This window comes from Jaculus jaculus, chromosome X, assembly GCF_020740685.1.
Source record: "Jaculus jaculus isolate mJacJac1 chromosome X, mJacJac1.mat.Y.cur, whole genome shotgun sequence".
Lineage (NCBI taxonomy): Eukaryota > Metazoa > Chordata > Mammalia > Rodentia > Dipodidae > Jaculus > Jaculus jaculus.
In genome coordinates, this window is record NC_059125.1 from 54,854,112 (window position 1) to 54,879,303 (window position 25,192).

Below are 25,192 nucleotides of genomic sequence, written 5' to 3' on the forward strand. Positions count from 1 at the left end.
GATACAGGTGTTGATATCATTTGGAGAATCCACACCTTGTTCTTCCAAGTCTGCCAAGAAAGAAAATATCCACAGATGCAGTGGTTGGGTCTCATAGACTTATTGCTCCCTCAGTGATTCCCGTAATTGTCAAAATTATAAGACAGGGGTTTGAATTTATTAAAGGCATGGTCTGGGTTCCTTACAACTCCTGGCAGTACTGGCATTGATTTGTAAGAAGGCAAAGACAAGAGACAGGGCTACAAGCCTGTTACACTCCATTCATACTGGAAACTGCAGCGTTAAATTTATTGAAATTATTGATAGCTTTTTTTTGGTCACATTTTGTGTCTTTCTTTCTTTCTCTCTCTCTCTCTCTCTCTCTCTCTCTCTTTCTTTCTTTCTTTCTTTCTCTCTTTCTCTTTTGGTTTTTCAAGGTAGGGTCTCACTCTACTCACTCTAGCCCAGGCTGACCTGGAATTCACTATGTAATCTCAGGGTGGCCTTGAAATCACGGTGATCCTCCTACCTCTGCCTCCCAAGTGCTGGGATTAAAGGTGTGTGCCACCACACCAGACTCTTTCTTTTTTTTTTTTTTGAGATAAGGTCTCACGTTGTAGCCCAGGCTGATCTTGAACTCCTGGTAATTTCCCTGCCTCATCCTCTCAAGTGTTTGAATTACAGATGTGCATAACCATGCCTGGCTCTGTTTTTTTTTTTTTTTTTTTAAAGACCAGAAGAAAGGCTGAGGGCCCAGAGTCTATAGTGGGGGGGGAGGTGGTACAAAGTGAGTGGTTGGTATAACTCATATAAGGCCAAAGTTGGGGACTTGAAAAGAGTAGCCTGGTATTTTCCAGAAAGCCTTCTATTCTCAAAGTATACTAAGGCCTGAGGACCCCTGGGAAAGAATACTTGTCCCTTAGGTTCTTTCATTGAGGTGCTGGGACACCAGATACTGGAGATACATATTGGAGCACCAAAAAATGCTCAACTCCGAACAAAGCACACCTGGGCTTAAATTTTACCTCCTCTATCCATAGTTTTGTGAACTTCAGCAAGTCTTGTTCATTTTTCACTCCTGAACCTCAATTTCTTCCTTCTATGTCAAGCCAGGATACATGAGAGAACAGTTCTGCACTGTGCCTCATGAGTACATGAAAGCAGTTTTTGAAGCCTTTGAGCTGAGGTTAACATGAGGTGAAGGCTTGAAGAAGTTAGCATTTTTTTTTAACAGCTGGAGGACCTGGGAGATTTTAAGGTAGGTGGACAGTGAGAACCGAGCCAGCCTCTGGGGGAGGTGGCATTTTTGCTTGTTCACAGTCAATAAGCCTGACAGAGCCGCGAGGGGGCGGGGCCAGGTTTGAGAAGAGGTTGCTATGGCACCGAGGGGCCAAGAGAGGTTAAGAAATCCTTAAAACATTTCTCCCTCCCCCCATCTACTATCGTTAGGGCACAGTGCCATTGTTCCCGGCAAAATGGCGTCGGTAATCCCCCTCCCAGTTAGGGAGACTTAAGTAAGGCTGAGGGTGGGAGTGGGACTGGAGGTGGGAATAAAAACTACAATTCCCAGGGTACATTGCACCTGCTTGTGAGGCGCAGGGCACGTGCCTAGGCCTAGCGGTTACTAGCCGTCAAAAAATCCATTGCTTGCATCCCTTTCCTAACCTAGCCTTGGTTGTTGTCCAGCACCCCCCACTGCGTGCGCATTGCAGTCCTGGGGGGCGGAGGGTATATGCGGGGGCTGGTGCCCTCGCAATATAACCGGGAGACAGGCATTTGTAAATCTGTGCTTCGATGTCTGATCCCGAAGCTTGCAGGTACTGGTCTCGCGAGATAAACTGGATGTTGGAAAAAGGGAGTGCAGGGTGGCGGGTGGAAAGGTACTGGCGAGAATCATGATCGTCTCTATAGAGCTCCCGAGGGCTGAGAGTGGGCGGTGGGTGGCTAGGAAGTAATGTGCGCTTGGACTTTCCCCCCCCCCCCTTTTCTAAGGGGCAAGGGGAAAGAAAGCGGCGGTGAGGGCGAGAGCGTCAGAACACACAGGAGGTGTCGCGCGTGGCTCCTAACTGAGATTTTTCTTTCCGCCAGGGGGAGAGCCTTTCTCCTCGACGTTCAGCCTCTCTCTCGGGGCGCTAAGGAGGGAAGGGGAGGCGCAGTCCCGCTTTAGTTGGCTAGTCCCCAGGCACCTCACTGCGTTAGCGGCCCCTCGGAGTTGGGGCTGCTCTATTGGCTTTCTCCGCCCCTCCCCCTCTCTTTTCTGCCCCTCCTCCCAGGCCCCCCTCCGCCCCTCTCCTCTCCATCTGAATTCTCTGGCTGGAGTACGCGTGCGCCGGGTCAGTTCCGGGGCGAGTGCGAGCCTGGGCTGGTACCCCGCTCCCCTAACTCCGCCTGCTCTTTACCTTCCCGCAGTAACGGGCTGGGTGGGCTCGCCGCGAGACGCTCGTGTGCGCACGCGCACAGGACGCGGAGCCGAGCTTGAGACCTCGACGAGGGGAGTACGAAGCATCTGAGGAGACGAGAGAGGAGGAGGAGGCTCTATATATGTATGTGTCTATTCCACGGTGGGGCTGGTCGGGGGCTGGAGGAGGCTTGAAAGCGGCCGAGGGAGAAGTGAAAAGTTCAGCTCCTTCCTTGGAAGCTTTTAATCTGCTGAGGGTCCCGGGCCGACTGGAGCATTGGGAGAGAGGGAGGTGGCCAGGGGGTGGGGGGCGTGTCTGGGAAACGGCTGAGAGATGAATGGGCCGGGTATGAATGGAAGGAGGTAGCGGTGGCCAACCAGTACCTTCAGGAGTAAGCGCTTTAGTAATGGGGGGGGGGGTGCGCTTAACTAAGTCAGGCTGAGTACCATCACCAATAGGTACCAAATGAGCCTAGACTCAGGTCCTAGGATTGTGGAAGCTGTTGTCGAAGTGACTGAATATGAGAAGAATCATTTGAGGGGAAAGTGAAGAATGGCAGATTTGAGGTCGAGATGCTTTTTTTGTTTGTTTTTGCTACAGAGGGTAGCAACTTTGGAGGCAGATAGAAGGCCAAGGGACAGGAACGGTGAAAATACAGGAGAAAGACTAGGAAGAGATGGTTGACAAAGAACTGAATAATCATTTAAGTGAGATTGATGCTACTGAAAGACAGGAACGCTTTGGGTGTGAGAAGTTCAGGAAGGTTTTAGTGGGTTATGTCGATGGAAATGGTGTAGAGGGAAGAGTGAGCTTAATTTAGAAGCTTAGCTGATGTGTGTGAGGGGTCGATAGGGATGAATTCAGTGATGAATGTAGCAGGCTGGTTGTGTAAATTGTATTAATTACAAGGGATTGGAGAGGTGTTATTTGGAAAGCAATGGTGTGTGTTCTGTGGTGGACATGCTAGGGATGGGAAGGAGATGATATGATAAGATTAGGATAAAAGTGGTGAGGTGACTTCACTGCATTTAAGAGGTTTTGTTTCATTAAGAGTGGTGAAACATTTATGTAGTGGGGAATAGGTTGAACTCTTTGCACGTGTGTTATCTCTGGATCTTGGGAGTTCATGAGACTGAACCTTCAAAATAGCTGACAGTGATATGGCTATTCCTCCTTTTCCTTTTTTTCTTTTGAGGAAAGGTCTTACTCTGTAGCCCATACTGGACTGCAACTCTCTGTATAGCCAACCCCCCCCCCTGCCTTTGAGCCCATTGTGGTCCTCCTGCTTCTGCCTTCAAAATGCTGGGATTACAGGTGTGAGCCACAACCAGGGTTTACTATTTCCTCTTTAAGATTTTACTGTTGAGGCTGGGAAAATGGCTCAGCTGTTAAAGTCACTTGCTTGCAAAGCCTTCTGGCCAGGGTTCAGTTCCAAAGCCGCCCACCTAAGCTAAACACAAAAAAGTGGCACAAGAGTCTGGCTTTCATTTAAGGTAGCAAGAGGCCTATTGCACCTCCCCCGCCCCCCCCCCCCCACTTGCAAATACAATTTAACAAAAAAGTTGTCTGAGGGCTGGAGAGATGGCTTAGTGGTTAAGCGCTTGCCTGGAAAGCCTAAGGATCCCCGTTCGAGGCTAGTTTCCCCAGGACCCACATTAGCCAAATGCACAAGGGGCCACATGCGTCTGGAGTTCGTCTGCAGTGGCTGGACGTCCTGGCGCGCCCATTCCCTCTCTCTCTGCCTCTTTTTTTTCTCTCTCTTTCTCCACCTTTCTCTCAAATAAATAAATATTTTTTTAAAAAGTTGGCTGAAACAATTACACAAAGTCTCTAAGTTGTGTAGTAATTTTTGTACCCAATTTTTGGAGGTTTTTGTCATCTGCTTTTCATCTATAATAAGTTTTTAGTACCAAGAGAACTTTTCAAGAGGTGTATGACACAGAGCCTCAGGCATTTCTAAACAGTCTGTAATCTTTTGAATTTATGAATGTAGCAATTGATGTGGGCAGTCCAAGGGAAAGATAACTTGCATTAAAGGATAGCCAAAATGCGTGACAGCTGATTTTCAATGTTTATTTTTTTTTAGTATTATTTTGAATGGTTATTCTGAATTTATTCTGTTTGAAAAGTGACACTTGGTTTTTGGTGTTTTTGTTTTTGTTTTGTTTGCTGGGGATCCAGCTCAGGGCCTTGAGCATGTTGGGCAAGACTTCCTACTACTTACATTCCCCAGCTGGTGTGTTTAGATCACAATAGATTACTTGCACATTTTGTTCTTTGAAGATGTTACTTATCTTCTGGTAAGGATGTCTTGTGATGTTTTCATTCTGTTCTGAATCAAGATTAATTATTGTGGATTTTAATGTTTCATGATTATTACAAGTTTTGCTTATATATATTGAGTTCTCATGGAAATGTTGCAAATTTGAGAAAATTTGTATTCTTTTTTCAAATTGGGAAGAGTATAATCTTTTCTTTGGCTATTCACAGTTTGAACACAAAAGTTGATCCTGAGTCTGAGGTCAATGCTTAGTGTTTATATGTGTGCTAAGTAGTAATATATACACTAGCACATGTAAAATATTAAATAGAAAAGAAATATAAAGGCATAGTGAGAGCTTGGAAATGTGTAATTTTTCTAGGCAAGGTGGTCTCCTACTTTTTTGTGGTTTTTTTTTTTTTTTTTTGAGGTAGGGTTTCACTGTAGCCCAGGCTGACTTGGAATTCACTATGTGGCCTCAGGGTGGCCTTGAACTCATGGTGATCCTCCTATCTCTGCCTCCTAAGTGCTGGGATTAAAGGTGTGCACATGCCTGGTTTCCTACTTATATATATATTTTTTATTGACAACTTCCATGATTGTAAACAGTATCCCATGGTAATTCCCTCCATCCTTCCACTTTCCCCTTTGAAACTCCATTCTCCATCATATGACCTCCCCCTCTCAATCAGTCTCTCTTTTACTTTGATGTCATGATCTTTTCCTCCTATTATGATGGTCTTGTGTAGTGTGAGGTACTGTGAGGTCATGGATATCCAGGCCGTTTTGTGTCTGGGAGGAGCACGTTGTATGGAGTCCTACCCTTCCTTTGGCTGTTACATACTTTCTACCAACTCTTTCACAATGGATCCTGAGCCATGGAAGGTATGATTGAGATATTTCAGTGTCGAGCACTTCTCTGTCACTTCTTCTTAGCACCATCGTGCCTTCTGAGTCATCCCAAGGTCACTGCCATCTGAAAAGAGAAGGTTCTCTAACCAAAAGTGAGAGTAGCATTAATATATGGATATCAACATTAAGAGAAGTGCTTACTGGGCAATTTGATGAGCATAGTATATACATTTAGCCAGAAAGCAGCAGACATTACACCTCTAGGGCTCATGCCTACCTCTGTTGTAGGTTTTCAGTATCAGGGATGTATTCCCTTCCATGGAGCAGGCCTCCAGTCAAATTAGAGGGTGGTTGGTTTCCCCCATAACAAATGTGCCACCATTGCACCCTTTGGCTCATTTGGCCTACCTGGCCAAATATAAGGTGTGTAGTGTCCACTGTTGGGTATCTTCACTGGTAATTTCTCTCTCTCCCATTGAACTGCATGCAGAATGACTTCTTCCAGCTAACTGTCAGCTTGTCTACATTGAGGTTTTCATCTCAGCTCCAACAGGGTTTCTCAGTGACCTTGCAGCCCAAGTATGTGGAGTCTTCAGCAATAGGGTCTTACCATCTATTTCTGGTGGGAAACCAAGAGCCTCGGCAATGGCCTGGAATGTTTTTGGGGCATCAGGGACCTCCCAAGCCAACAACTTACTGGAAGGTATCCCATTCCTGGCACTGAAAAATTTCTAGTAATAATCCATGGCTCCTGTGTGTTCCATGGTCCAAAAAGGTTATTTTTGTCTTATATATTTTTTAAATTTTTTAATTTTTCTGAGGTAGGGTCTCGCTCTAGCTCAGGCTAACCTGGAATTCACTATGTAGTCTCAGGGCAGCCTTGAATCATGGTGATCCTCCTACTTCTGCCTCTGGAGTGTTGGGATTAAAGGCGTGTGCCACCACGCCCAGCTTTCTTAGATTTTGATTAGCCCTCCCTCCACCTTTCCTTTACTCAATCTTTTCTCCTGACCTCACTTAGGCCTTTTCACCCCCATTAATCTGTTCTTCTGCATATATATAATGCCATCTTATTAATTCTCCCCCCTCTCTTTCTATTCCCTTTATATCTCCTTTCTAGCTTACTGGCCACTACTACTGAGTTTTCTTCTTACTCACACAGAAGTCCAGTCATTTATAGCGAGGATCCACATATGAGAGAGAACATGTGATGTTAGGCTTTCTGGGCCTGGGTTACCTTACTTGGTACAATCCTTTCTAGATTGTAATGAGTTTTTGAAGGATAATTGCTTATAACATTTTATTGGTATTGCTTATTCTTAGAAAGTTAGGATGAATTGCTTTTGAAGATATTCTTTGAATTGTGTGTATATGTATGTATAAATAAAAACATATATATATATGTAAATGCACATATATAGTATATTTTATATATCTTGCATTATGATTTTGATTAGGTTTACATTGACTTTGGAATAAACTGGTCGTTGCTTTTAGCTGGATTTGATGCTTATACCCAAGCACTTTGGAGGCTGAGGCAGGAGGATTACTGAGTTCAAGGCCAGACTGGGTATAGCAATCCCTTGTCAAATATGCATATATTTGTAATATATGTAATATATGTAACATATGTTATGTATACACATATATAGCATATATATACTATAATATAATATATAGAGGTTATATATATATATATATATTTAATATGGAGCACTTAATGAAAGTGTGTCATTATTTTTTGTTTTAAATATTTTTATTTATTTTCAAGGAAAGGGAGAGAATGGGTGTGCTATAACTGCTAGCTGTTGCAAATGAACTCCAGATGTATGCACCATCTGGCCTTACATGGGTACTGGGGAATTGAACCTGGGTCATTAAACTTTGCATGCATGTACCATAACCACTGATCCATCTCTCCAGCCCTGTGTGTTATTCTTGTACAGGGTCTATGGTAACTTCTCTGTATTTGTTCCAGTTTGTCTGGTTTTGTTTTTTGAGGTAGGGTCTCACTCTAGACCAGACTGACCTGGCATTCACTATGTGCTGGGATTAAAGGTGTGCACCACCACCCCTGGCTTTTAAGTTAAAAAAAAAATTATTGGTGAGGGGAACAGATAGAGAGAGAATGGGCATGCCAGGGCATCCAATCACTGCAAATGAACTCCAGATGCATGTTCCCCCTTGTGCATCTGCCTTACATGGGTACTGGGGAATCGAACCTGGGTCTTCAGGCTTTTCGGGCAAATGCCTTAAGTGCTAAGCCATCTCTCCAGCCTGTTCCAATTTGAATATATGTGTTACTGAAGTAAGCACTGAATTATATATTTAATCACATGTTTATTTTTTATTTGAAAGAGAGACAGAAAGAGTGAGTATGGCAATGCCAGGGCCTCCTCACACTGAAAATGAACACCTGACACATGTGCCACTTTGTGCATCTGGCTTTACGCGAGTAGTGGGGAATCAAACTTGGGCTGGCAGGCTGTGCAAGCAAGTACCTTTAACCACTGAGCCATCTATGGCCCCAGCCAAATCATATGTTTTTTTTTTAATGATTATTAGTCATGTATAGAGCAGAATATTTATTTCTATATGCTGATTTTGACTTTGGTGTTTCTGCTGAGCTCCTTGTTATTTCATAGTATAATTTTAAGTTGATTTGTTTGGATTTTTCTAGATTATCATGTAGTTTCTTAAATTTTTCCTTTACTTCCTCCTTTAGCTATTGTTCTCCTCTCCCCACAGGGTCTTATGTCGCCTAGACTGTCGCTTAGACTGACCTTGAACTCCTTATGTAGCCAAGGTTGATTTTGACTTTTCTGTCTCTAACTTCCTAAGTGCTAGGGTTGCATATGTGCACAAGCATACCTGGTTTATGTTGTGCTGGTGATTGAACCTAGAGCTTTGTGCATGCTAGGCAAACACTACTAACTGAGGTACATTTGCAGCCTGGCTTATTCTTGACTTTAATGATTGTTTATGAGAAAAATGGCTTAACCTCACTTGTAAGGTACATGTTCACTGAAAACATACTGAGGATTGGGATTGCAACACAGTGGTAGAGCACTTGCCTACCATATGTAAGGTTTTGGGTTTGATCCATAGCACCACACAGAAAGAAAACATATTAAGATTCTTTTGTTAACTCTTATCAAAATATTAAAAATATTAAAGGTGTTTGAGAAGACTTTTTTGTTGTCAAGGGTATAGCATAGAAGACACATTGTAAATGAGAATTTAAATTGGTGTATAATGGCCATGGAAAGCAATTTTGTAGCATATAAAGGTTACATGCATTCTTCTGGATATATAATGTATTTCAATAAAAATTTAAAATTTAATTGATCAATCCTATTTCAGAATTTTCAAACATACATGTGTATACCTTCATACAAATATGTACATATATAGATATACATGTATATACATGTATAATGAAATATGCATCATTATTTGTATTAACAGTTGACTGCTACATAAGGATGATAAACTTCTGTATACTGAAAAGGAAAAAAGTATCCTGTGATCATTATAAAAAAAATTTAGTGATCCCAGCATTCAGGAAACTGAGGACTTTAAGTTCACAGCCAGCATGATGTCAACAGGGAGACATGTCTCAAAGATCCAAAATCAATTGATAAATAAAAAGACAAAAGAAAAAGAAGAGAACAAAACAAGGTTAGTGAGGTGGGCATTATGTTTTATGCCTATAGTCCTAACTCTTAGGTGACTGGGACAAAAAGGTTGCTTAAGATCAGGGTTTTGTGCCCAGATTGGGTATGAAATGAACGAAACAACAATAAAAAACATGCTTAGTATAAACCAAGTCTGGTGGTGAAGACCTATAATCCCAGGTACTCAAGAGGCTGAGGTAGGGGGATCACAAGCTCAGGTCCCACCTTGGCTATAGAGTAAATTCAAGGCCAGCCTGGGGAACTTAGTGAGATTGTTTCTTTAAAAAAAAAAAAAAAGACAAAAGGAGCTCAATAGTATAGTGATTATCTAGCATGTGCAAAGCCCTGGGTTCAATCTCACATAAATACACACACACACACAAATAGAAAAGATAAGATGATTTGTTTAAAAAAGGACTCTGAAGTTACTTGGAGCATATAACCCAGTGGTGGGGCATTTGCTAAGCAAGTGTCCTGAGTGCCTGGATACCAGCATTGAAATAATGGAAATAAGTAAAGATGATAGCTGGGTGTGGCGGTACATACCTATACTCTCAGCACCTGGGAGGCTGAAGCAGGAGGATTGACACGAGTTTGAGGCTAGCCTGGGCTACTATTAGCAAGTACCAGGCTAGCTAGGGCTACATAATAAGACCCTGTTTCAAAGGCCACAAAGGGGAGGGACATGAACAGATAATTTATATAGTATGAAAGAACAAAAGGGCCAATAAAGATGAATAGATGGCACATTGTACGAATAATCAGTAGTATATATATATTTTAAGCCTGGATAAATGGTAGGATTCTTGAGGACAAGAACTAACTTTTGGTTTTCATTTTTGTTTTTATTTCTTTGAGGTAGGGTCTCACTGTAGTCCAGGCTGACCTGGAATTCACTATGTAGTCTCAGGGTGGCCTCGATCTCATGGTGATCCTCCTACCTCTGCCTCCCAAGTGCTGGGATTAAAGGTGTGTTCTGCCATGTCTAGCTTCTTTAAGTGTTTTAAGTTAGTTTTTGCAGTTCTGGGGCTTGAAACCAGAGCCTTGTGTATGTTAGGCAAGTGTTCTACCAGTGAACTACATCCAAGCCCTGTTCTTTGATTCTTAGGTGTTGACATAGTGATTGGACATTTGATACTTGATAAATGTTTATTGGTATGAAATATATACAGAAAAAAGAACATTATTAATGGAAATTTTACTGTATAATTTTTGCTCTGTATGCCTGCCTTTAATTCCTGGTTATGAAGGCTAAGGAAATTCTTTGAGCCATTAGCTAACAAAGTACTATGTTTTGTTTTATTTTGAGGTAGGGGGTCTTACTATTTTGACCTGGCTGGTCCCTAACTCCTGAGTTCAAGCAGTCTTCCTGTCTCAGACCTCTGAGTAGCGGGGACTGCAGGTATGTGTGCTAAGTACTTGATTTATGATGGATTTCCTATGGACAGAAAGAACTAAGGTAAGCGACAGGGGAAAATTATTTTGAATTTAACTCAGATGTTACACGTTTATATAATATGTTGAGGAACGAAAGATGAGGTACACATTTGTGAGATTTCCACCTATAATTTGGGTCTCTATGGAAGTGCTTTGGTAGTTATCTTTATACATATTTCTAGCGCTTAGATTAGTATAGTCACCATTTTATGAAAGATAAATGGTTACATGTAGGTTATGATATGTAGCTGTGAACTTAATAGGAAACTCTAGGCTTGGTGAAACTTCAGGTTTGAAACCTGAATTTCATGGACTTTTTTTTTTTTTTTCTCCAGACCATGTTTCTCTACATTGCTGAATATAGGTGAGATACTCTAGTCACTGGTGCACATCCCTTTAGCAATACCAACATGGTTTTACTAAAATGTCTTTAAAAATATATTATGTACTTTTCTGTCTTTGTAAATTGAGTCTTTTGAAAATCATTTAATGTTTTCTTTTTTTTTCTTTTCTTTTCTTTTTTTTTGGTAGGGTCTCACTCTGGTCCAGGCTGACCTGGAATTAACTCTGTCATCTCAGGGTGGCCTTGAACTCATGGCAATCCTCCTACCTCTGCCTCCCGAGTGCTGGGATTAAAGGCGTGCGCCACCACGCCTGGCAATGTTTTCTTTTATTTTAAATTGTTTTATTTTTATTTATTTATTTGAGAGTGACAGACAGAGAAAGAGGAAGGTAGATAGAGAATGGGCATGCCAGGGCCTCCAGCCACTGCAAAGGAACTCCAGGTGCACGCGCCATCTTGTGTATTTGGTTTACGTGGGTCCTGGGGAATCAAACCTCGAACCAGTGTCCTTAGGCTTCACAGGCAAGCACTTAACCTCTAAGCCATCTCTCCAGCCCTAATGTTTTCTTGAGTATTATTGAATAGTGCTTTAATATAGTGCTACCCCAGGGATTATTAAAAAGTAGGAAATAAAAGCTTTCATTTATTGATGGTTATATTGTGTCAAGTACTATGCTAAGTACTTACTATATTTGTTCATAGTTCATCCTTTGGGATTTCACAAATGAAATCAAGAACAAGAGAAGTTAAAATATTTATCACATGGTCAAATAAGGGTTCTCCAACTCCAGTTTCCACCTGTGTACTCAAACTCCTTTTTGTGGTCAAGAAGCTATTAGAGGGCTGAGGAGGTTGCTCAGTGGTTAAAAACACTTGCTTGCAAAGCCTTTTTTTTTGGTTTTTCAAAGTAGGGTCTCATTCTAGCCCAGTCTGACCTAGAATTCACTAGGTAGTCTCAAGGTGGCCTGGAACTCATGGCGATCCTCTTACCTCTGCCTCCCAAGTGCTGGGATTAAAGGTGTGCACCACCACGCCCGGCTTACAAAGCCTTTTGACCAGTGTTCAAATCCCAACCTTGGTTCAAATCCCCAGTACCCACATAAAGCCAGATACACAAGCTATTGAAAGCTGGGCCTGGTAGTGCAAACTGTAATCCCAGCTACTTGGAAGGCTATGACAGAAGATCATAAATTTGAGGCCTGCCTGAGTTAGAGTGAGTTTGTGGCAGGCCCCAGGCAAGTTCAGTGAAACCTAGTTGCAGAATAAAAAGAAAAGTCTGCACATGTAGGTCCATGTTAGCGTGCTTGCCTAGCTTGCATGAGACCCCAGGTTCAATTCCTCAAAGCCGGAGTGAGGATTGGCAAGAAATAGCTATTGAATCCATGAGGAAGAAGTCCCTGACAAGGAGAGGAGAAGGAAAAAAGAAACATGTTAGGGGTGGGAAGGATACAAAGAGGGAAGGAGATAGGGGAGAGGGAGAAACAACAGAATTTGTTTGAAAACACCATAATGAACCTTAATTTTTAATAAAAATGATATATAGTGAAGTTCTTTGTCTAGTTTTAAGAATGTACTATTACTATTATTATTTGTGGTACTGGGAACTGAACTCTATACCTTGTACATGCTAGGCAAGTACAGTACCAGTGAGCTATACCCCTAGCACAGAATCTGTTTTTCTTGTGCATATTTACCTATAATTTACTGGTTATTGCATCTTATTGCTGCCAGACCTTTTCCCCTCTAAAACAACATATGTGTATGTGTGTGTGTGTGTGTGTGTGTATGTATTTTTTGGTTTTCAAGGTAGGGTCTTGCTGTAGACTTCACTATGTAGTCTTAGGGTGGCCTCAAACTCACAGCAATTCTCCTATGTCTGCCTCCCGAATGCTAGGATTAAAGGTGTGCGTCACCATACTCAGCTAAAACACGAATTAAGAAAATAGTTTTATATATTTACAAGCAGAGAGAGACATAATGGGTGCGCCAGGGCCTCCAGGTGCTACAAAGAAATTCCAGCTGGGCGTGGTGGTGCATGCCTTTAATCCCAGCACTCCAGAGGCAGAGGTAAGAGGATCACCGTGAGTTCGAGGCCACCCTGAGACTACATAGTGAATTCCAGGTCAGCCTGGGCTACAGTGAGACCCTACCTTGGAAAAAAAAAAAAGAAGAAAGAAAAACTCCAGATGCATGCACAACTTTGTGCATCTGGCTTTATTTGGGTACTGGGAAATCAAACTCAAGTCATCAGACTTTGCAGACAAGCAACTTAATTGCTGAGCCATCTTTCCAGCCCTAAGATTTGTTTATTTATTTGTTAGTGAGAGAGAAGCAGATAGAGAGAATGGGTGCTCCAGGGCCTTCAGCTACTGTAAAGTACCACACTGGTGAGAGTAGACTAAATGAATGTGAGAGGGCAGTATAGTTTTATTTATTTATTTGGGGGAGATAGAGAAAATGGGTGTACCAGGCCCTGTAGCCACTGCAAACAAACTCTAGATGGATGAGCTACCTTGTGCATCTGGCTTGCATGAGTACTGGGGAATTGGACCTGGGTCTTTAGGATTTGAAGGCAAGCACCTTAACTGCTAAGCCATCTCTCGAGCCTGGTAGTATGGTTTTTAAAAGACATACTTGATAATATAATGGCTTTCAATTTAGTCAAAACATATTAACTTATCTATCTGTTTATTTATTTATTCATTCATTTATTTTTTGAGGTAAGGCCTCACTGTAGATCAGGCTGTCCTAGAACTCTGTAACTCAGAGCAATCTGCAACTCACAGCAATCCTCCTACCTCTGCTTCTTGAGTGCTGGGATTAAAGGTTTGCACTACCAGAACCTGCTTAAATTTATTTTTGTTTGCTTGTTTAGAGACATGTAGCCTATGCTGGCCTTGAATGCCCAGTTGTTATTACCCGTTTGTATCACCACACTCACCTCTAAATTTATCAAGATTCTAGCAGAGTACATCATATTTATTAAAATACAAATTTTTCTTTCCTTTTCTTTTTTTAAGTAGTGTCTCACTCTAGTCCAGACTGACCTGGAATTCACTATGTAGTTGAACTCAAAATGAGTCCTCCTACCTCTGCCTCCTGATTCATGGGATTAAAGGCATGCACCACCACACCTAGCTTCAAGAGTTTTTTTTTTAATTATTTTTTATTTTATTTATTTATTTGTTTGAGAGAGAGAAAGAGGCACAGAAAGGGAAGGTGAGGAGGGAGGGAGAGAGAATGGGTACACCAGATCCTTTTGGCACTGCAAACAAACGCCAGATGCATTCACCACCTTGTGCATTTGGCTTGACGTTGTACTGGGTCCTCAGGCTTTGTAGACAAGTACCTTAACCACTGAGCATCTCTCCAACCCTAAAATACAATTTTAATAAATTTAATTATAAAATTAAATTGAATAACAATATATTGTTGTTGTTGTTGTTGTTATTATTATTATTATTATTATTGGTTTTTCAATAGGGTCTGGCTCTAGCCCAGGCTAACCTGGATTTTACTGCATAGTCATAGCTTCAAATTCATAGCAATCCTCCTACCTCTGCTTCCCAAGTGCTCAGATTAAAGGCATGTGCCAACACATCTGATCTAGATACAATTATTTTAAGTTAATTTTTTTGTAACTTTTTTTGTGGGAGAGAGAGAGAGAAAGGGAATTGGTGTGCCAGGGCCTCCAGCCACTGTAATCAAACTCTAGATGCATATGCCACCTTGTGCGCATGTGCAACCTTGTGCACTTGCATCACCTTTTATGTCTGGCTAATGTGGGATCTGGAGAGTAGAACATGGGTCCTTACGCTTCATAGGCAAGTGCTTTAACCGCTAAGCCATCTCTTTAGCCCTTAAGTTAATTTTTTTTTTTTTGAGTCAGGATCTTGGATCTTCTTTGTAGCTCATATTCGGCTCAAACTCGAGGTTTTCCTTCCTTGGCCTCCCTAGTGCTGGGATTATAGGTGTGTACCATAGCACCAGGCTTAGGTATACTTTACATAAAAAGATTCAGTTTTGGAAAGTCAAGTATGGAGGAGTTATAGTCCTAGCTATTCAGAAGACTTGAGTCTAGAGTTTGAGACCAGCCTGGGCAAAATAATAAGGTTTCTGTCTCAAAGACAGAAAGGTAACCATTATAATAGTTAATCATTTTTAGTAAATTTATAGAGTTGTATAACCTTTATTACAGTCCAATTTTTTTTTTTTTTGGCATTTCGAGGTAGGGTCTCACTCTAGCCCAGGCTGACCTGGAATTCACTATGGAGTCTCAGGGTGGCCTCGAACTCACGGCAATCCTCCTACCTCCGCCTCCCAAGTGTTGGGATTAAAGGCGTGCGCCACCATGCCCAGCTACAATCCAATTTTTTATGCACTATTTTTTTAAGTTTTTTTTTTATTAACAATTTCCATGATTATAAAAAAATATCCCAGGGTAATACCCTCCCTCCCCCACTTTCCCCTTTGAAACTCCATTCTCCATCATATCCCCTCCCCATCTCAATCATTCTTTTATTTTGATGTCATCATCTTTTCCTCCTCTTACGATGGTCTTGTGTAGGTAGTGTCAGGCACTGTGAGGTCATGGATATCCTGGCTATTTTGTGTCTGAGGGGAGCACGTTGTAAGGAGTCCTACCCTTCCTTTGGCTCTTACATTCTTTCGCCGCCTCTTCCACATAGACCCTGAGCCTTGGAAGGTGTGATAGAGATATTGCAGTACTGAGCACTGCAGTCACTTCTTTCCATCACCATGATGTCTTCTCAGTCATCCCAAGGTCACTGCTATCTGAAAAGAGAAGGTTCTCTACCAAAAGTGGGAGGAGCATTAATATAAGGGTATGAACATTAAGAGAAATGCTTACTGGGCAGTTTGATAAGCATAGTATATATATTTAGCCAGACAGTAGCATATGTTACACCCCTAGGGTTCATGACTACCCCTGTTTTAAGTTTTCAGTATCAGGGATGTATTCCCTTCCATGGAGTGGGCCTCCAGTGCATACAATCCCATTTTTTTCGTTCATTTATTTATTTATTTGAGAGTGACAGACACACAGAGAAAGACAGATAGAGGGGGAGAGAGAGAGAATGGGTGCACCAGGGCTTCCAGCCACTGCAAACGAACTCCAGATGCGTGTGCCCCCTTGTGCGTCTGGCTAATGTGGGACCTGGGGAACCCAGCCTCGAACTGGGGTCCATAGGCTTCATAGGTGAGCACTTAACCACTAAGCCATCTCTCCAGCCCACATACAATCCAAATTTTTAATTGTTACTATTTTTCTTTATGTTGTACTGGGAATTGAACCAAGAATCTAATACATCCTAGAAAAGCATTCTGTTACTGAGTTACTACCTTATCCATTTTTCTGTTCTTTTTTTAAAATTATTTATTGGCAAGCAGAGAGAGTGGGGCTGGGGACTGGACACATCAGGACCTCTGGCCACTGCAAACAAGCTCCAGATGTATATGCCAGTTTGTGCATCTAGCTTAATATGAATACTAGGGAATCAAACCTGTTCTGTCAGGCTTTGCAATCAAGTGCCTTTAACCTTTTTTTCTAGTACCAGAATCTTTTAAACTAATACCCAAGTGTTTGGGATTCTTGATTACAGTCTCTTATTATGTCCAATTTGTACATGTTTTCTCTTAGCTTGCACATTGTCTTTTTCACTGCTTTGATAGTATTCTTTGATGTACAAAGGTTTCAAATTTTTATGAGATCCATCTGTTTTACTTGATCTCTCACTGACTTGCTTGTTAACTTTCTCACTTTTGATACAGGCTCCCATTATGTAACTCATGCTGATCTGGAACTCTATTTAGTCTTTGCTGGCCTTGAACTCATTATCTGCCTAATGTAGCCTCCCATCAGTTTGCTCTTTTTAAAATTATGTTTCTGTTAATATATCTGGGAAATTAGTATCTGATATAACTATTGAGATTTATTCCAGTATTTTCTTCCATGAGACTTATGGTTTTAGAGCTTACTCTTAAGTCTGCGATCTACTTTGAATTAATTTCTGCACATGATATTTAGTAGGGGTTAGTTTCATCCTTTTGCATATTGACTCAAGTTGTCCCTGCACCTTTAGGCGAAAGCACTGCTATTTATTCATTGAATGGTCTTTGTCTCTTTGTAAAAAAAAATCAGTTGTCCAGAAGCATAAAGGCTTGCCTCTCACTTCCCATTGATCTATGTGCTTATTGCTACTGTTGCTCGTTTCTAGTTAATTCTTTTGTGGTAGAAGAGAACATAATTTTTATGTTTCTGTTTTATTAAATTTATTACTATTTTTTATTGTAGAATATATGTTCCAGCTCTGTGCTTGAAAAGAATTTATATTTTGGTCTTCTTGGAGAGAGTGTTCTATTGAACTCATCTAGGTCAAATTGTTCAGTAGTAGTATCCATTTTTTCCATGTTTTGTTTCTATTATGTGCAGTTCTTTCCATTGAGAATGGGGCATCAAAATATTCTATTCATCTTTTCTCTGTTCAGTTTGCCAGATTCTGTTTCATGTATTTTGGGGCCATTGTTGCTAAATGTATATGTGTACTTAGTTATAATTGTTACCTCACAAAATATTCCTTTGTCTCTAGTAACATTTTAAAAATATATTTATTTGAGAGAAAGAGAGAAAGACACAGAGTGGGTATGAGCATGTCAGGACCTTTTACCACTGCAAACGAACTCCAGACACATAAGCCAGTTTGTATCTGGCTTTACTTGGGTACTTGGGAATTGAACTCAGGACATCAGGCTTTGCAAGCAAGTGCCTTTAACCATGGAACAATCTCTCTAACCCAACATTATTTTTGACTTGAGGTATTGGGCATTTTCTTTTTCTTTTTTCTCTTTCTCTTCCTCCCCTCCCTCCCTCCCTGTCTCCTCTCTTTCTTCTCTCCTCCCTCCCTTTGCCCTCCTTCTTCCCCCCTTCCTTCCCTTCTCTTCCTCCCTTCTTCCTTTCCTTCTCTTCCTCCGTCTCTCCCTTCCTCTTCCATCCCTTCCTTCCTTTCCCCCTCTTTCCCTTCCTCCTCTCCTTCCTTCCTTCCTTTCTTTACTTTTTTTTGGTTTTTTGAGGTAGAGTTTCACTCTAGTCCAGGCTGACCTGGAATTCACTATGTAGTCTCAGGGTGGCCTGCAACTCACGGTGATCCTCCTACCTCTGACTCCTGAATGCTGGGATTAAATGCGTGTGCCACCACACCTGTATTCCCCTTCCTTTCTTGTTGAGCTTGAGTCCAGGGCCTCACATGCTAGGCAGATACTTGCAACCCAAGGTATTTATTTTTAAAAGAATAAGGGGACATTCCTTTCCCAATTCCTCTTATTTACTGTCTATTCTCCTGTAGCTTGGGAAATTAAGTGACTAATCATGTCAGAATTGTACCAGAGGACCACTTGCCACTCATTTAAAAAATTATTTATTTATTTGGCCGAGAAGAAGACAGAGAGAGAGAGAGAGAGAGAAAGAGAGAGAAGGAGAGAGGGAGGGAGGGAGAGAATAGGGTGTGACAGGGCCTCCAGCCACTGCAAATGAACTCCAGACACGTGCACCCCCTTGTGCTTCTGGCTAACCTGGGTCCTGGGGAATCTATCCTGGGTCTGTTGGCTTTGTCGGCAAATGCCTAAACCGCTAAGCCATCCCTCCAGCCTGCCACTCACTTTTAATATTAGAATCTGAGTAAGACTTCAGGTGTTTTAGACATACTGGAAATTGGCTCTAGGACCTTGCATATACTCGGCCATTGCTCTATCGTGGAACTACAATCCAGTCCTTTTAATAATTTTTATTTTTATTTTTTGGTTTTTTGAGGTAGGATTTCACTCTGGCCCAGGCCAACCTGGAATTCACTATGGAGTCTCAGGGTGGCCTCGAACTCATGGCGATCCTCCTACCTCTGCCTCCCAAGTGCTGGGATTAAAGGTATGCTCCACCATGTCCGGATTAATAATTTTTATTTTTGACATCTTTTAAAAATAGCTTTTATCCAGGTGTGGTGCTACACGCCCTTAATCCCAGCATTTGGGAGGCAGAGGTAGGTGGAGCGCTGCCAGTTCAAGGCCACCTTGAGACTCCATAGTGAATTCCAGGTCAACCTGGAATAGAGTGAGACCCTACCTTGAAGAACCAAAAAAATAAAATAAAATTTTCAGCATTTTGTGCATGTGTATAATATATTTTGACTGTATTTACTCCCTGTTACTCTCACTTATCCCCCTCCCACTTCCCACTAAACCTCTTCTTTTATAATTAGTCCCTATCCTACATATATACATTGTGACACACTGAGTTTAATTGGAGTTGCTTCCATAAATATGAGTAGGGGTTTATTTACTGGAGCATGGAGAACTTACCAATGGTTATACCACTAAAGAAAATGGATCCTCCATCAGCTATTATCTGCAGAGTTCCTCAGTGAGGGATAGGGCCTCATGAGTCCCAGTCCATGATGGAATATTGACAGACTCAATCTCGTGCAGGTTTTGGGCAGGCAACCATAGCTGCTATGAATTGATGAGTACAACAGTCAGGTTGTATCCCTAAGATAGCCTTTCATAGCATTCCTTCCCCATCCTTTGGCTCTTACATTCTTTCCAGTCCCTAGTTAGCCTTGTTCCCTGAGTCTTAGAAGGGGTAGCATAGATGTCCCATTTGTGGCTGAGCACTCAGCAGTGAGTGTAAAATATTTTGGAGGCAGTTTAGCAACATGTCTATTTAGTGCAACGGCAGTAGTAAGTTCTCTGTCTAGGACCTATGACCTCTGTAGCCATGGCTTTATTTTTTGAAGCAGGATCTCACTCTAGCCCAGGCTGATCTGAAACTCGCTCTGTAGCCTAGACTAGCTGAACTCACTATGATCTTCCTACCTCTGCCTCCCAAGTGCTTGGATTAAAGGAGTGAACCATCATGCCAAACTTTCCAGCCATGGCTTCTAGGCATTGCAAACAAGTTTTAGACACATGTGCCACTTTATGTGTCTGGCTTTATGTGGGTACTGGGAAATTGAACTCAGGCTGCAGGCTTTGCCAGAAAACATCTTTAACCACTGAGTCATTTCCCCTGCTCTTGAATTTTTAAAAAAAAATATTTTTCACTATTTTACCCATGTATATGTTGTATTTTGGTACTCCATCTCCCTCTCCAATCTGCTTCTCATTCTACTACTCCTTCTTCTACCCAACTGTTCTCCTTCCTACTTTCATTTTTTGTGACCCAGTGAGTTTAATTAGGGTTTGATTGCATGAGCAGTCTAGGGGATTATCAATTGAAGCATGAGTAACCTAAAATTGCCTAACACACTAAGATATGTGACTTCCTTTCTGCTGACAGTCATTTCCTGCCAGTAGATCTTTATGGGGGTTGAAGCCTCATGGATCCCTCTCCCATGCATGATGGAATGTTGAGAGGCTTTTGTGCAGGAAACCGCAAGTGTTAAGAGTTTATGAGTGTAATAGCCTTCTTGTGTCCAGAAGGCAGATTCCCACAGCATTCCTTTCCTTCCTGCTCTTAACTCCCTCTTTAACTGGAAGCTTCCTCCCCCCCCCTAGGTAGGTAGGGTTCCACTCTAGCTCAGGCTGACCTGGAATTTACTATGTAATCTCATGGTTGCCTTGAACTCATGGCGATCCTCCTACCTCTGCCTCCCAAGTGCTGAGATTAAAGGCATGTACCACCATGCCCGTCTTGGAAGCTTTTTTTTAAAATTACTACTTCAACCTTGTTATTTGGCACAAATATGTTTAAATTGTCTTATCTTTGTTTAACTTAAGTTGATATTCAAATGGAAATTTATTTATTTATTTTAGATTTTTCTAATTTAGTAGAATATAGTTTGTAAGGTATATCCTTATGATTTTATGAATATGATTGTTATCTGTAGTAATATCTCTATTTGGCTCTGATTTTATTAGTTTAAATCTTTTTACTTTTGTTGATTTGGCTAGGGATTTGCCAGTTTTGTTTATCTTTTAAGGCACCAACTTCTTTTTTTTTTTTCCTAAATGCCAGATGCATGCGCCCCCTTGTGCATCTGGCTTATGTGGGTCCTGGAGAGTCGAACAGGGATCTTTTGGCTTTGTAGGCAAAGGCCTTAACTGATAATAAGCCATCTCTTCAGCCCCCAACTTCTTATTTTATTGATTCTTTTTATTTTTTTCCCATTTCTGTTTCTGAAGCATAATTTAGAACATGGGTATCATTTTCAGTTGATTGTTCTAGGTATCTGGCTATGGTGCCAAGTTAAGTCCTAGAGGCTGTGATTGGTACAAGAATTCTTCTATAAGTTCTTTAGTGACACAACTCCTATAGGTAATTCCCTGAAAGACCCTTTTAATTTTTTTTTCTAGGTAGGGTCTTACTTTAGCCCAGGTTGAGTTTGAACTTATTCTGTAGCTTCAAGCTGGCTTTTAACTGGTAGCAATCCTCTACTTCCCAAGTGGCGTTAATTGTTTTCTTAATTTTAATGCAGAATATTGCTAAGTTGCCTAACCTTGAATTTGTGATATTCCTGCTTTAACCTCCTGGATAACTGAGGTTACAATGTTCAAACTCAGAGTTTTAGTTAATTAGAGTATCATGTATCTCAGGCTGACTTCAAACTCACTGTTTAGCCAAGGGTAACCTTGAACTTCTGATTTTCCTGTCTGCACATATGGGGTGCTGAGGTTACAGGAATGTACCACCATTATCAGTTTGTGCTAAGGATGGTAACCAGGACTTCATGCATGTTAGGCAAGCATACTAGTATCTTCCACCCTCATTTATATTTTCTTAGAGTTTCACTCTGTAGCCTAGTCTGGAACTAGAATCTTCTCATCATAATCTTCTATGTGCTAGGATTATAAGAATGTGTCACCATGTCCATATTTATCACTTCCTGTGTGCTAGAATGATAGGCATGTGCCACCACACCTTGTGAGAATTTCATTTTTAGGAAGATGGTCTGTGTGTCTGGAATTTGTTTGCAGTGGAAAGGGGCCTTGTGCCCATCTTCTCCCTGTTTCTTTCTCTCAAATGAATAAATAAATAAGGCAGTGGATGTAGGAAACAGACATTTTATTTTAAAAATGTTCTGGAGCTGGGTGTGGTGGTACACGCCTTTAATCACAGTACTCAGAGGCAGAGGTGGGAGTATTGTGTGAGGTCAAGGCCACCCTGAGAATACAGAGTGAATTCCAGGTCAGCCTGAGCTAGAGTGAGACCCTACCTCGAAAAAACAACAACAAAAACGTTCTATACAAATGTGAAGACTTTTTTCCAAAAACCCCATTACTTTTACCTATTTTTGGCTGCTTAAAGTTTTTGTGTTCTAGATTTCTGGCCTTGAAATTTCTGAATAAGTGAGCTTTAGTTAAGTGGAATAAATAACTGTTGTTATTCTTTCTTTTAAAATGTCTCACCTAGGGCTGGAAAGATGGTTTAGCAGTTAAAGTACTTGCCTACGAAGCCTCAGGACCCAGGTTTGATTCCCCATTACCCACATAGGCCAAATGTACAAGGTGCTGCATGCATCTAGACTTCTTTTGCAGTGGCTAGCAGCCCTGGCATGCCCATCCTCTATTTCTTATCTGCCTCTTCTTCTCTCTCTCAAATAAATAAATAAATAATATTTAAAATGCCTCACTTAGTTAGGAATTTAGCTTAGTGGCAGAATTGTTGCTTAACATGCATAAGACCTTAGATTCAATCCCAAGCACTGTCAGTGAAAAAAAAATTCTTTTTTTTTTCACCTAAAGTGTTAATATTTGGGGAATGTTTATGAAGATTATACTAAGTCAAAAGTTATTTCAAAATAAGCTAAAGAAAAAAATTCCACCTAGATAAGGCTTTATTACTTAGTTTTTCTTTTTCTTTCTTTCTTTTTTTTTTTTTTTTTTGGTTTTTTGAGGTAGGGTCTCATTCTGGTCCAGGCTGACCTGGAATTAACTCTGTAGTGTCAGGGTGGCCTTGAACTCATGGGGATCCTCCTACCTCTGCCTCCCGAGTGCTGGGATTAAAGGCGTGTGCCACCACGCCTGGCACTACTTAGTTTTTCAAAGGAATAATAGTCTTATAAGTGACACTGGGAGTATATTGATTTGGTAATGTAGCCTCATATAGCACTTGATGAGGCCTTGATTTCATTCTTAGCTCTTGTATTAACAGAGATGTTTTAGTTATCTCTGCCTTGGTGGCTAATTTCTGGGAGTTGTACTGGACTTTAGTATCCTTGGCACTCACCTTCATTAATGTAACAAATCTTGAATTTAGTACTTCTGTAATGCATCTTTTTTTGAAAATGTGAATTTACTCATTTTACTATAAGTAGCACAGCAGGCATGGCAATAACAACAGAACCTCCTGCTCCATAGGGTATATTCACTCCATCACCCCCTCCCCCAGGTCTCATCCATGTCTCCTCATCCCCTTTTTAGATTATGGAAGTAGCTTTTTAATTGGTCTCTCTGTTTGAAATTGTATGCTGGGATTGATAGTATAGGGTCTGACAACTGCTGAAGAAAGACCCTGGACTCAAATATTATGTAAAAGCAAAGAGCATTTATTCTGCAGAATCAGCCAGCATGTGGCGGGTCAACCATCCATACAAAATAGCGACCCTGAGAGGAGCTTGCAGGCTCATTTTAAGCACAGCTAGAGGAATTTTGGTGGGCTTAGTCTTTTCTAACATGATTGGCTAATTTGAACAGTAACTGTACTTGTATTTCTTTGATTGGTTGAGGCGAAAGGCACAAAAGGGACATGTCTGGGCATGTTTGGACATGTCTCCAGGAACTGACTCAGCCCTGGATAGCTGTCTTCTCCATCCACATGTCAGGGTCACTGTTGAGTAGCAACCAGGAAACTGAAACTTAGGCCTAGTTAGGGTGGCACCATACTGAAGTCTATCATGGCGTCAATTTGGTCCCTTCATTTCTCCCTTAAGTATGGTCTTATCTTGAATCCTTAACATGTATTTAAAGGTTGGTATTCTTGCATTAGAACCATTAATTGTACTGTGGCTAAGTGATCCTTAATAAATTTGACCATTACATTAATAATGCAGGGCCCATAAGTGAGAGCCAGCAACAAGAGGATAAGGGGGCCTGCCAAGAAAGAAATTAGGGTTGTTAACCAAGGGAACCAATTGAACAAAGATTCATACCAGTTTTGATTTTGTTTAATTTTAGCCCTTTCTTCTAACCTCTTGCGGACCATGGCCAGGCTGTCTCCAATAATGCCTGAGTTTTTGACATAAAAACAGCGTTGTTCTCCTAAGGCCTGGCAAAGCCCTTGCTGTAGAAAGAGCAGGTCTAATCCCCTTCTATCTTGCAGTACTACTTCCCCTAGTGAGTCCAGTGACTGCTCTAGGTGATGGACAGACTTTTCTAATTCAGCGAGATCTGAGTCTATAGGGTCAGTTAGAGCCCGATAAGTCGGATCCACCTTAATTAAGGCCGTTGTACTAGTGCCAGTTCCTGCAGCTATCCCGGTCCCAATTAGTGTTGTGAGAAGGATTGCTGAGATTCCAAAATCTCATTTTTTTTTTTTCCCTGTGGTGGTCGTTGGTCTAGGGTTTCCATATAGGTGTTGAAAGGGAGGTAGTAAACTTGAGGGAATAGGGTAACTAAAACACACAAGCTGGTGTGGTGGTGTTCTGAAGGATTTGGGGGTGGATGCAAGAGGTTAATAAACCCGTGGTACATTCAAACAATGTTCTGTTAGGGGGCACAAGGTAGGACATACTAGCTTCTGCAGTGATGGTATGTTTACAGAGATGCTTAAGGTGAGGAAAGCTATCTAGTTTTCCTCCTATTCCTCTCACACATAACCCTTTTCCAGTTACAGTTTGAAGGGTAAGAACCAGAGACTTTCCCCAAGAGCATCTCGGTGGGCTTTCTGAAGGAGTTGACTGATTTCCTGTGGCAACCCAGCCAGCATAGTATGGGGGCTTGGGGTCCAAGCAGAGCCAACAGTCTTCCCTAGTGAGGTTAATGGTGGAGTTAAGAAACATGAAAATGAAGTTAAGTAGTTGTAACTCAAATACAAGGGATGTATTTGGAACACTGGGGGGAGGCATGACCGTGGGGATGGCATGCCCCTGGCTGGGGAGAGGCCTGAGACTGAAGTTGGTGCTGTGGGTTTGAGTTTTTCTGGTTGTGGTTCAATGGGGGGTTAGGACTAGGATGGGGTTGGGCCCAATGGATACTCCATGATTAGCCCCTTGTGGCTGGGCATGGAGTCTTATGGTAAATA

At 41.5% G+C, this 25,192-nt stretch overlaps 1 protein-coding gene across 4 annotated transcripts in view; it reads left to right on the forward strand.

The window, feature by feature from the left end:
• The first annotated feature begins 1,748 nt into the window (after positions 1-1,748).
• Positions 1,749-25,192, forward strand: part of Wnk3 (WNK lysine deficient protein kinase 3) — a 210,452-nt gene continuing 187,008 nt past the window's right edge. For 3 of the 4 annotated variants that reach the window (XM_045140318.1, XM_045140320.1, XM_045140321.1), the window contains exon 1: positions 2,337-2,522. The gene's annotated coding sequence lies outside the window, so the exon portion shown is untranslated. Of the gene's footprint in view, positions 1,797-2,336; positions 2,523-25,192 lie in introns of those variants that run through there. The other variant, XM_045140319.1, reaches the window with a different exon arrangement.